This window comes from Triticum dicoccoides, chromosome 5A, assembly GCF_002162155.2.
Source record: "Triticum dicoccoides isolate Atlit2015 ecotype Zavitan chromosome 5A, WEW_v2.0, whole genome shotgun sequence".
Classification (NCBI taxonomy): Eukaryota; Viridiplantae; Streptophyta; class Magnoliopsida; order Poales; family Poaceae; genus Triticum; species Triticum dicoccoides.
In genome coordinates, this window is record NC_041388.1 from 6,026,467 (window position 1) to 6,038,466 (window position 12,000).

General features: G+C 44.7%; 1 long non-coding RNA gene across 2 annotated transcripts; it reads right to left on the reverse strand.

Moving 5' to 3' along the window:
- Positions 1 to 1,840: 1,840 nt before the first annotated feature.
- Positions 1,841 to 5,848, reverse strand: LOC119298753. Of its 2 annotated transcripts, none has more exons than XR_005145950.1 (5): positions 5,593 to 5,848; positions 5,247 to 5,347; positions 4,344 to 4,429; positions 2,700 to 2,760; positions 1,841 to 2,273 (listed from the first exon to the last, which is right to left on the reverse strand). It is a non-coding gene; the product is annotated as an uncharacterized LOC119298753 (long non-coding RNA). The 2 variants fall into 2 exon arrangements; XR_005145949.1 differs by having other exon boundaries at positions 1,841 to 2,288.
- Between the last annotated feature and the right edge of the window lie 6,152 nt (positions 5,849 to 12,000).

Consider the following 12,000-nt stretch of genomic DNA (forward strand, 5'->3'; position numbering starts at 1 on the left):
AGAAAACATTTCAGAGAGAGGGAAAGAAGTAAAGCGAGTTCGAGCATTGCTAGGAAACCCACTGCACCACGCCCGATATCGAGACGAGTGCTATGGGGCGAAAACCTAGACAACACCATATAAAAGTCTGCTATCGGTGCTGTCGGTGGCCCACCCGTTGGCGGCTGTCGGTGCTGCAACAAAGCAGCACTAGCGTTGTGATGGAGCACTCCCGGGCCACCGGAGCATCACCAGTGCGGCGATGGAGATTCGTCGGGCCGCCGAAACCTCATGGGATGATTTAATGGAGCATCTCCGGGTCGCCGAAGAATCACCGGTGCTGCAACGAAGCATCATGAATGTTGTATTGGAGCATTGCCGGGCCACCGGAGCATCACCGATGCTGCAACGAACCATCACCGGTGTTGTGTTGGAGCATTGTCGGGCTGCAGAAGCATCGTCGGTGCTGCAACGAAGCAACACCGTCGTTGTGTTGGAGCATTGACGGGCCGCCAGGGCATCGCCGGTCTTGTGTTGGAGCATTGCCGGGTCGCCGGTCGCCGTGCTGCAACGAAGCATCACTGGTCTTGTGTTTGAGCATTACCGGGCCCGCCGGAGCACCGCCGTTGTTGTGTTGGAGCATTGATGGGCCGCCGGAGCATCGCCGGTGCTGCAACGAAGCATCATTGGTCTTGTGTGTTGGAGCATTGTCGGCCGCTGGGGCATCATCGGTGCAGCGGTGGAGCTTCACATGTCGACGAGGCGGTGCGAGGGAGCATCGTGTGCGGACGTTGGTGCTACGATGGAGCATCGACGAGCCACCGGAGCACGCCTTCGCTGCAATGGAGCATGAACTAGCACTGCGATGGAGCATCGCCGAGCCACCGAAGCATGACGACGCTGCAATAGAGCATGAACTGGTGTTGCGATGGAGCATCGACAAGCCATCGGAGCATCACCGGTACAGCAATGGAGCATCACATGTGGACGCCGGTGGTGCAATGGAGCATCGCGCGTGGACGTCGGTGCTACGATGGAGCATCGCGGGCTCTTCAACCACCGTCGCGTTGCAAGCTACAAGGTCAGCACCCGCCACTGGAGATGTCGCCAAGGATCGTTGTCCGGCGTTGCTATGAGCTGGTTGGGCGCGACTGCTCCCCGGAGTAACCCTGGATATTTGCGTTGTAGCATGCTTGGTCATGGCGAGCTCACCGACGTTTTTGCTAGGAGCTGGTCCGGCGTGGTTGCTCGCCGGAGTCACGTGGTTGCTGCGCTTGCGCATGCTCGGATGGAGTTGGAGTGCTTGAGCAACGAAGTAGGCAACGGCTAGACACAGACCGGCATCTACACCACCACCGCCACGCTTGCGCTCGTAAGCTGACCAAATCAGCTGGTGGCTACGCTGCGTCCATATCACAACGATCCGACGGCCACACACCCGACTGATTTCTAGGGAAAATCAGTCGGTTGACGCCTAGCACGCGCCTAATCCTTTTGTACAGGTAAAGGTAATTGTTTTTTTTTTGAAACAGGTAAAGGTAACTGTGATTTTGCTTCCATCTGAACTGTTGCAGGATGGGTTTGTGTAAAATTAATGTTCTGGCTTGCCATGCTTTTACTACTAGATAACAAGTAGAGAAAATCAAAACCAAAACATGCATATTGAAGTGAAATGAAGTCTCTGCACAATTCTAGCATGCAGATGATGATCCACGCCCAGCTCTTATCATAACTAGTGGCTGGGGCCTGCCCCAGGCGGGCCTCCTTTGCGTCACTGTGCGCACTAATCTTGTTGCTGCATTTGTCAACGTGCGTATGCAGTGCAAATGAGTACCAACTTTAAAAAATATAATACACGAAATAAAACTACAGAAACATAGTATTCACTAATAGGTGACAACCTTAGAAGGTGAAGGAATGATCACAGAGCACGACAATCGGTTGAAATTAAAGTCTAACATCCTCCAAAAGACGGGTGACCTCCCAAAGAGAGGCAGAGTCGATACACGGATCATATGTATAGGCGATAGCTGTAGTTGACGGTGGTGCACCTAGAGACGATGCACAGTGAGAGACGTGACACCTTGCCTTGCGCTTGAAATGGAAGGCACATATGACACCTTCCTGGATGTTTGTGTGGTTGTGAAACCATGACCAGTTCATCATGATGCTGGCCCACTTGTCGGTTCCAAGCATGAAGCCACTGGCATAACCCTCGGTTCCATCTCCAAGCTTGACTGGGAGGGTATCATGCATCATCTTGGTGGATGTATTTCTTCAAGTTGTCATGTGTACTGCACATGAAAGTACTGTAAGGTAGAGAGAAAAGGATTGAGGGCATGGCAGAAGACAATATCATGTCATGATGAGTAACTACAATGAAAGAGGCCTAACAATGTAGTGATCGAAGGATTGTGTTTACAAATTTCTGACTGAAAACTCTTGAGCAAAGTGTACAACGGGCTGCACTCACCACAAGACTAACCATAACTTCATGGTTACAAGGCATGCTTAGCAAGTAGTAACTTATCAAGTTATTAGTATTTTTCTTCTGTGGTACTTAGAGTCTAAAGCTTGAGCAAACACATTTGATCTACACAGGAAAATGATGGAAGCTTAGGCTGCATTTGTTTAGAGCTTCAAGAAATGCAAGATTCTGTTGTTTTCTGCCAGGAGAAAATTAGATAATAGATAAATCTTGGAGGTGTGCAGTTTATTACCTCGACAACATAGCACACAGAGGCACGGCATTTCAACACCTCAGGCAATCAGCGTGATTACCTAACAAGATGAAAAGGCTCAGAATGAATTTCAGGACAACACTGGTCCTGACAAATTAAGTAAAATCTATGCATGGAGGGTGAAAGGAAAATATAATCAGAGGGTGAAAAGAACAATATAATCAGACAATTGCTCGTAACTCAAATATAAGACCTAGATGGATATATTCTGTCCAGAATACTGCTTGTTAAAGAAGAATACGTACACATGAAATAAAATCTAGTGTACGAGCAAGCACGGAATCAATCTATATGCAATATGAGTAACCTGAAAAATAAGATAGATACAAACACTTGTTCTGACTAATGTAACTGAATAAGCTATGCAACTATATGAGTAACCTGTAAAATAGAATATGTCCTCAAATATTTCAGACCAACTTTCTTATATAGTATAGAAAGTTCATAGGGAAACATTTTAACCAAATATATTTAGGGTCAGTAGGCATCCATACATTAATAGACATAACGAACAAACATTTATGTAGGTGTGGTTATATCAACCTTCCACGTAATTCATGACAAAAGCATATAATCTATTTATCTACATTAGATGACAGAAGTAAGAAACAAATGGAAAGGAAAGACAATCTGCATGGTGTCTCCATCATGAATCTCATTGTCACCCGAAGATTGCTCTTTCTTTATTTTAGACCAGTTTATAGTACATCCACTCCCCACAGCATACTTCGGGCCTGTTCTGAATCTCTCCCACTCCAGATTTCACAAACTGTCAGCTCGGAGCAGCCCCGAACGCTTTAGCGCCAGGAAGCTAACTTCACGAAGCAAAGATGGGCCTAGTGCAATTTTAAGAAGCAAGGGAAACCGAGCTCTGCGTTTAGAGGAATCTGGAGTTCGGCTTATTTACGGCGATACTGCCACCGCCTAAGAAAACGATTCGATATGTTCTGTTTCTCGCTCGTACAGTAGGCGCACCAACCCCTCGCACCCCTCTCCCTCGTGTTCTCCCACGTGCTAATGGGCTGCTTTCAGCTGGCCCAAAGTGGCAAGGAACAGGCCTGCAGCCCCCCAGCTGGGCTGCCAACTCAACATGGCGCTGGGAGAAGCGACCGCTGCCGAACGCATTCCAATCGACAGGTGAAGTGAGAAGCCACGCCCAGAAGCTGGATTTGAGAAGTTTGGAGAATCTGGAGGAGATCAGAACACGCCCTTCATTTCCAAATTGGAGAAAACAGTATGGTGCTCTTGGGCTCTTAAATCTTAAGAAAATCTACCAAGATATTTACCCATCCAATAGAATTTTTGACGGAAAATATGCATTCTTATGCAAATTCATTATCATGGCATGGATCACTTAAGCAAAAAGCATAAATGTGGCTAAATTATTTTCGACGCTGAAAGCATATGCAAACTGAAATAGTTTGCAGCTTCTCGATCAATCAATTCTTCTTTTGAAATAAAATGTGTGCCATATATCTGAAGGGACAAATACATAGATTTAGCTTGACAGTTAAAGCTAAGGCACCATTTCTGGGTGTTGCAATGAAAAGCTCGGTCAGATACACCAGGTTGAGAAGTTAGACAATGCATACAAAGTAGGACGATGAGCATGTTGCCACTTACCCAAGACATGAATTTCTTGAGCATGTCTTGCTTTTGCATTTCATCACTTGTTGGCAGACCCATCTAGTTCTGACGTTGGTCAAGCTCTGACAAGAAAAAAAAGTGAGCTAGCTATCGTTTAAGGGCTGAAGAAATTGTAAGACGTGTAGTCCAACAACAAGGTTGTGAACAAAGCTTATCATCATCATCTTCTCCACAGTTTATCTAGTCTCAGGATCCAGATCAGAAAGTTTGCTAATGCATCTTCTAATTACCCGGTACCCTTTGTTCTGACAAACTGAAGACTGTCAAACAATTCCATCTCCAACACACCAAACCAAATCAGAGAATGGATGGGCAACAGAGCCGAACCTCCAAACGCCCACTTTTGGAAGGTTTCGCTAGTGTCCAGGAACTTTGGGGTGCACGCGGGCATGGTCCAAGTTTCCTGTCTCCACTCTCCAGCGCATCTGAGACTGGGCCAAAAAAAATGTCCAGCTCATGCAAACAGAGTGTTGGATGATGGACCCCAACGGTAGCATTAAGGACTTCGCCTGTCGAGTACATTCCCATCTAGTGTTCAACAAACCTACGGTCACGTGGATATCAAGTACTCCCTCCGTTCTAAAATAGATGACTCAACTTTGTAATGAAGTTAGTACAAAGTTGAGTCATCTATTTTGGAACGGAGGGAGTAAAAGGGTAAAATTAGGATGTTGGAAATCCACTAAGATCCACGTCGTGGTGCAAAGGAATTATTGAATGATTATACATGCCTTTATGATCAAGATCCCAACAGCAAAGTGTCCATAAATGACAAAACATGGTGATAAAATAATTCTGTCTTCTGTAAATGCACCCACCCTTCAAAATTCAGAATACAAGCGTGCAAAAACAGTTTGTTAGTTTGTGCAGAAGACAAACCTTCTCTCTTTCCTCAGGTGATGGGTGTACATTATGAGTGCGTCGGCTTCTTGCACTATATCTGCTTCTACTACCTCTATGGCAAAATCAAGGTCATAAACCTGAAAAGAGCATGAGAATATCTTAGTAACTGGAGCACTGAAAATACTCTGAGCTAAGAGAATAAACATCTGAAAAATGTAACAAACAGACACATACATGATATCCATCAGACCATCAATTCAAGTGAGAGGATAGCAATTTCTATGAGGCAATACAGTGTGGCAAATATTAAATCAATCCGGGTGGCGGTGAGATGTGCTAGAAGACAGGGTTCATTCAGGTTCAGCGGAGACAGAAAACATACCTCAGGGATTTGGACCTGCCATGAGGATGTTGGGACTGTGAGCAGAAGCATAAACTTCTCTCACCCTGTGCTACAGAGAAGAGAGGGTCAAGGCCCTGCGATGCGCCTCCTAAACTCGTCGTCTCTCCATCTTCCCCATCGGGCCATCCCCACAGCGCGCGGGCAACCGATCTGGCGGAACCAGCGCCTCTCCTGCTGCTCTGCTCGGCTTCCTCCTGATGGCCGTGGGGAGAGGCTGGGGAGCAGGTATGGTGGAGGTGGCTTTCGCGGCCGGTCTTGTCTCTTTCTCTCCCTCTCTCGCACATCCAATTGGGCAGCACAGCTCTCTCGTCATTGGCTGTCATGCACAGTACGAGGGTGATGACGTGGACATGCCGACTGTTTGGCTAGAAAGAATATGCCGACTGTTATCTGCTCCTGCTGTCATGTGGTCGTATGCCAATCATCCCTTCTTTTCATTCTTGGATAGGTACTTATCGTCGTTACATAATTCTGCTTTTGCTTCCATCTTGTGTACTGCAACCTTCCGGGGACAAAAAATCGTGTCTACTGTAGGATGCAATTGTGCAAACACTAAAAACAATCTACTAGCTAGCCTCCAAGATCAAAATCTACAAGACGATAACAATTAAATTACAGAAAAAATAAATTGAACTGAATTGAATTCAAGGTGTGTGCATTTTGGGTTTATTGTGCCTGTAAGGCTAGAGCATGCACATGATGTTCCCATCCAATCCTTCTCCATGCCAAGGTTTTGGATCCCAAGTGCACATTTTTTCTCGAGGGGAACCGGAATTCGCGGTTACCAAAAAATTCGGACGAAATTTGAAATTAAATTTTGAATTCAAATTTTTTTTAAGTCGATATAGATAGGGGTTTAACTTCAAAAATTATCACATACCTGGTCTAGGCGTAGTGGCTGTTCAAGCCGAACTTTGAAAAGGCGTACCTGGTCTAGGCCCCTTGCTATAAAAGGTGGCGAGTTTGACCCCTTGCCATTCCAACAAATTTCTAGTTTTTTTTTTCAACTTTTGCATATCAAAAAGAAATTAAAAAACGTGGTTCAACATACGAACCCGCAACGCGCTGTTGAGGAAAGGCAGGCGTTGCCACTAGGCCACAACCACTGATGTTAAAATAGAAGAGATGGCCTATATTTAACTACACTTTGAGCGTTTGAATTCAAAATATTCAAAAATTTCGAGATTTTTTGCCCGGTATAAGTGTTCCTCGAAGGGGGGGCGATAAACGCGGTAACCGGGCGAGATCGCGAAATTTCGTTCGGTTACCAAAACAGTGGTCCATGCCCAGCTCTCATCATAATTTCCCCCGCATTACCTTTTCGTCTAGAAAACAATATTTTATGGTGTAGAAAGATTGAGCTGGTCAATCAGGCGATCACGGACCACACAATATTCTCCACGCTCTTATCGCGCCAATTTGTTGCACATTTGCTTGGCTCATGGCTTATGGTGCCAATTTTTTCCACAGTTGCTTGCTCCATTGGCTTCAATAATGCTTTCATCACCATCTGTCATGCTTGCACCTAGTTGCCATTAACTGGGCAATTGTTTGGGTGCGAGTTGGGAAGTTTACCTTTCTCCTACCTTGGCATTCCGATACATCATCGTAGGCTAACTAACAAAGAGTGGAAGCGTGTCGAGGATCGATTTGAGAAGAAACTGAGCTGCTGGAAGGGTAAGCTCATGTCATACGGAGGCCGGCTAATCTTGATTAACTCGGTGCTCACAAGTATGCCTATGTTCCTCTTATCTTTCTTTGAAGTTCCAGTGGGTGTTAGGAAAAGACTGGACTTTTATCGATCACGTTTCTTTTGGCAGGGTGATGAGCACAAAAGAAAATACCGGCTTGCTAAGTGGGATATTATCTGTCGACCCAAAGACCAAGGTGGGCTTGGTATTGAGAATCTAGAGGTTAAGAACAGATGCCTTCTTAGTAAGTGGTTGTGGAAGCTCGCGTCCGGTACTGAAGCAATGTGGGCGCAAATCATTCGCAGCAAGTACCTCCAGACTAGAACGTTATCGCAGGTATCAGTTAGGCCGACTGATTCGTCTTTCTGGAAGGGACTAATGAAAGTCAAAGTATTACTGTTTAATAGGACAAAAGTGGTCCTTGGAAATGGTGCTACTACACGTTTCTGGGAGGATTCTTGGCTGGGTGACTCGCCCTTGGCTATGCAGTATCCTTCTTTATATCGTATTGCGCAACGATGAGAGGTGTTCGTGGCAACGGTATTTCAAACTATCCCCCTTAATATTCAGTTTAGACGGTCGTTAGCGGGCAATCGTTGGGAGGTTTGGCTCCAGTTAGTAAGGAGACTAATGGAGGTCCAACTCTCTGACCAACCTGATGTATTACGCTGGAAGTTGACCAAGAATGGGGTATTTACAGTGAGGTCAATGTATCTTGATGTTATTAACTCAAGTTCTATTCCAACGTCCAAAAAGGTATGGGATGTTAAAGTTCCTTTGAAAATAAAAGTGTTTATGTGGTTTGTGCATAAACAAGTCATTCTCACAAAGGACAATTTGATAAAGCGTAATTGGACAGGACCTACTAGGTGTAGTTTCTGTGATCGAGATGAGACAATTAAACATCTTTTTTTTTGATTGCCCGCTAGCTAAGGTTCTATGGCAGACGGTGCATATTGCCTTTAATATTACTCCACCCACCACGGTTACCGCTTTATTTGGGACTTGGCTTAATGGGATTGATTCTGCATTAGCAAGGCATATTCGGGTGGGAGTTTGTGCGTTGATGTGGACCATCTGGTTGTGCAGAAATGACTTGGTTTTTAACAGAACACCACGAATTCATTTTTTGCAGGTTCTATTCCGAGCTACGGCTTTGATCCGTTTGTGGTCGTCACTCACTCCGATGGAGGTCAGGGAGTATTTGGTTACTGGGTCTACCCGATGGGAGATGGCTGCTCGGGTTATCTTCAACCGGTTTGGATGGCAGTCATGTAATAGGATAGGCAATTAGTTTTCCTATCTTCTTTAGCCAGCCGGTTGTGGCATTTTATTTCTGGCTAGTATGTGTGTCGATATGGGCTGCATTTTCTTTGTTTGATTTTGAGACTTTGGAACCTTGTATGCACACTTTGCTGCTTTGGTTAATAAGAGGGCCGTATGCATCATTCTTGATGCAGAAGCCGGGGTACCCCCCTTTTCGAAAAAAAAAACTGTTGGCAAGAAAGAAACCCTGTTGATATTGGGGCATGTACAATGGTGGCATATAGATACATATGCCCCATGACAAAAAGTAATTTATGGCATCTACATTTATTTTTTTCTCCCCAATGCAAGCTACCACTAGTGGGCCTCATTAAAAAAATAGAAATAAAGACTCTAGTACACATGCATCTCTACTTTTTACTCCAACCTTTTCAGATTTTGACACCGAACCACACTTTTTCTTTTTAAGCACCCGCCTCCTCCTGGAAAGGATCTCACTTCCCTATCCGAACCTACTTTACGTCATATCTAATCCTACATGACATATAAGGCATCACCTTAAGGCTATGCATTGTACATGCCCTTGTTGCTTGTATTCATCAAAACCTCTCGGAAAGAAAGTACCCATGTCCCGAGATGAAATTCCCCTTCTCCCCAGGACTGGTCAACACTTGCGCCGCAGGGCTTCTCCACCATTTCGCTTCTTCAAATTGTCTTCTCAAGATAATGAAGTGGTGTGTTACACTCTGAAAATAGTCTGGTCACGTGGAATTGCTGCAACTACTTTAGCGGTCTACCCTTGCATAATAATTCCACTTCATTTTGTCTTCTCACATTCGTTCACATACACAGTTCAATATGTTGGAAAACAAAACACACGGAAACATTTTCCATCAGTTCCTTTTTGGCCTGGCACATACATGCACGTGAGGTTTCGTGTCGATTTCTAGTTTTCTAGGGCAACGGAGCAACGATTAAATTTTATCAAACCTCTGAAGAGTTCAACATGCAAATTGTTGCAGAATTTTTGTGATTTCAGGAAGACGAACGTCCAAGACGTACATACATAGTCCTGGTACATTTGTAAGGGATGTATATGGATCTCACATTTTTTCCGAAAAGATATGGATCTCACATTCCATTTGATCACTAGTAGAAAAATGGTCAAAAATGAAGCACATTAGTGCCGATTTGAATTTGAGCCGGCACTAATGTGTACATTAGTGCCGGTTCCAACGGCTAGCCGGGCCGCTCTCATTAGTACCGGTTCGTGGCGAACCTTTAGCACCGGTTCGTGCCACGAACCGGTACTAAAGTGAGTGGTGGCAGTATGTTGTCAGTCCGGGGCCCCTCCAGCACCTTTAGTACCGGGTCGTATTACGAACCGGTACTAAAGGTCGTCCTACATAGACCCTTCGTCCACTCGAGCTCGCTCTGTTCTTCCCCTTTCCCCTCTCCTCTCTGTTCTTTTCCCTCTTCCTCTCAAGCTCATCACACATTTTGCCCAAGATTTGAATGTCCCCATCCATTCAAATGATCACAAAGATTAGCAACTCTTTCCTTTCATCTCTCATTGCTAGATTAGCTCGTGCAATGCTTTATATAGTGATTGATTTTTGAGTTTAGTAATTTGGGAGGAATTATATATATGTGCTAGTATTTGATTTATATGTAATTTGAGGTCAAAAATAACACTTAGTTTTGCATATGTAGGTGTGGTTTACTTAGTACTTTCTAAATCTCCGTCGTAACCACCGTCGATCGCTCGCAACGTCCCGTTGCCGGCACCACCTTGTGGTGAGCCTCTTGTTCATGAAGTTTTATATAAAAAAAATGATGTTTGTGTGATTTGGATATATAGTTACTCGTATAATTATCTTATCCATACGTTGTTTGTTATGCATAGTGCCATGGTTTTGATATCCGTCCCCGTCGGCCCTCGTCCAGGTTATGATTCGGATGTGGTTATTCTCTTTTAAAACTATTCATTGCATTTCGTGTTTATGACAAATTATGCCCATCAAGTTGACATAGATATTTGTATGTAGGAGGTAGTTGAATCCGAAATTCCAACCGACCCTATTGTCGAGAGGTTAAATTTAGTTGAAAGAGAAAACGAGAATTTGAAGAAAAAATTGAAAAGAATTGAGGGGGAGAAGATGGAATTGGAGTTGCATGTTGCCGATGTCGTCGATGATCACAAGATTAAGATGGAGAAAATGCGCTTGAAGATTAGAAAGATTAGAAAATATGCCATTCATAGTGAGGCTTGGTATCATTATGCTGTTGGATCAATTGTTACCTTAGTTGCGATCTTGATCGCATTTGTTGTTGCATTTAAATTCTTTAGCTAGAGAGTTATTTGTTTGTTGCATTGAAGTGTTGTATGCTCTTTATGTATGAACTTTATGTATTGTATTAATTTGATGTTTCCGGTGCTGTGTATTGAAGATGAGCCGGCAATGGATGTACGATGACCGATGCTCTCCCGAGTTTATTAATGGCGTGCGTACTTTTCTGCTTGCGGCTGAGGCAAACAAGCGAGCGGATGGTTTTATGCATTGTCCATGTGTTGGCTGTAAGAATGGTCGCAATTACTCTACGTCAAGAACCATTCACGTCCATCTGTTTGAGTCCGGTTTCATGCCCCACTATAATGTTTGGACCAAGCATGGAAAAAGAGGGGTTATGATGGAAGACAATGAAAAAGAAGAGGACGACGACAGCTATCCCGGCCATGGGTTCCCTGAATACGATGATACAACAATGAGGGAAGAAGCTGAGCCGGCAATGCGGGAAGAAGCTGAAGAAGAGGCATCGGATGAGCCCATTGATGATCTAGGTCGGGCCATTGCCGATGCAAAGAGAAACTGCGCAAGTGATTTGGAGAAGAAGAAGTTGCAGCGCATGTTAGAGGATCACGAAAAATTGTTGTACCCGAATTGCGTAGGTGACAAGAAAAAGCTGGGCACCACACTGAAATTGCTGCAATGGAAGGCAGAGAATGGTGTATCTGACAAGGATTTTGGAAAGTTGCTGGTAATGATAAATGATATGCTTCCAAAGAACAACGAATTGCCCGAGAGTACGTACCAAGCAAAGAAGGCTGTCTGCCCTCTAGGGTTAGAGGTGCAGAAGATACATGCATGCCCTAATGATTGCATCCTCTACCGCGTTGAGTACGAGGATTTGAACACTTGCCCGGTATGCGGTGCATTGCGCTATAAGATCAGCCGCGATGACCCTGGTGATGTCGAGGGCGAGCGCCCCAGGAAAAAGATTCCTACCAAGGTGATGTGGTATGCTTCTATAATACCACGGTTGAAACGTTTGTTTCAAAACAAAGAGCATATGCCAAGGCGATGCGATGGCATAGAGAAGACCGTAAGAAAGACGGAAAGTTGAGAGTACCCGCTGACGGGTCGTAGTG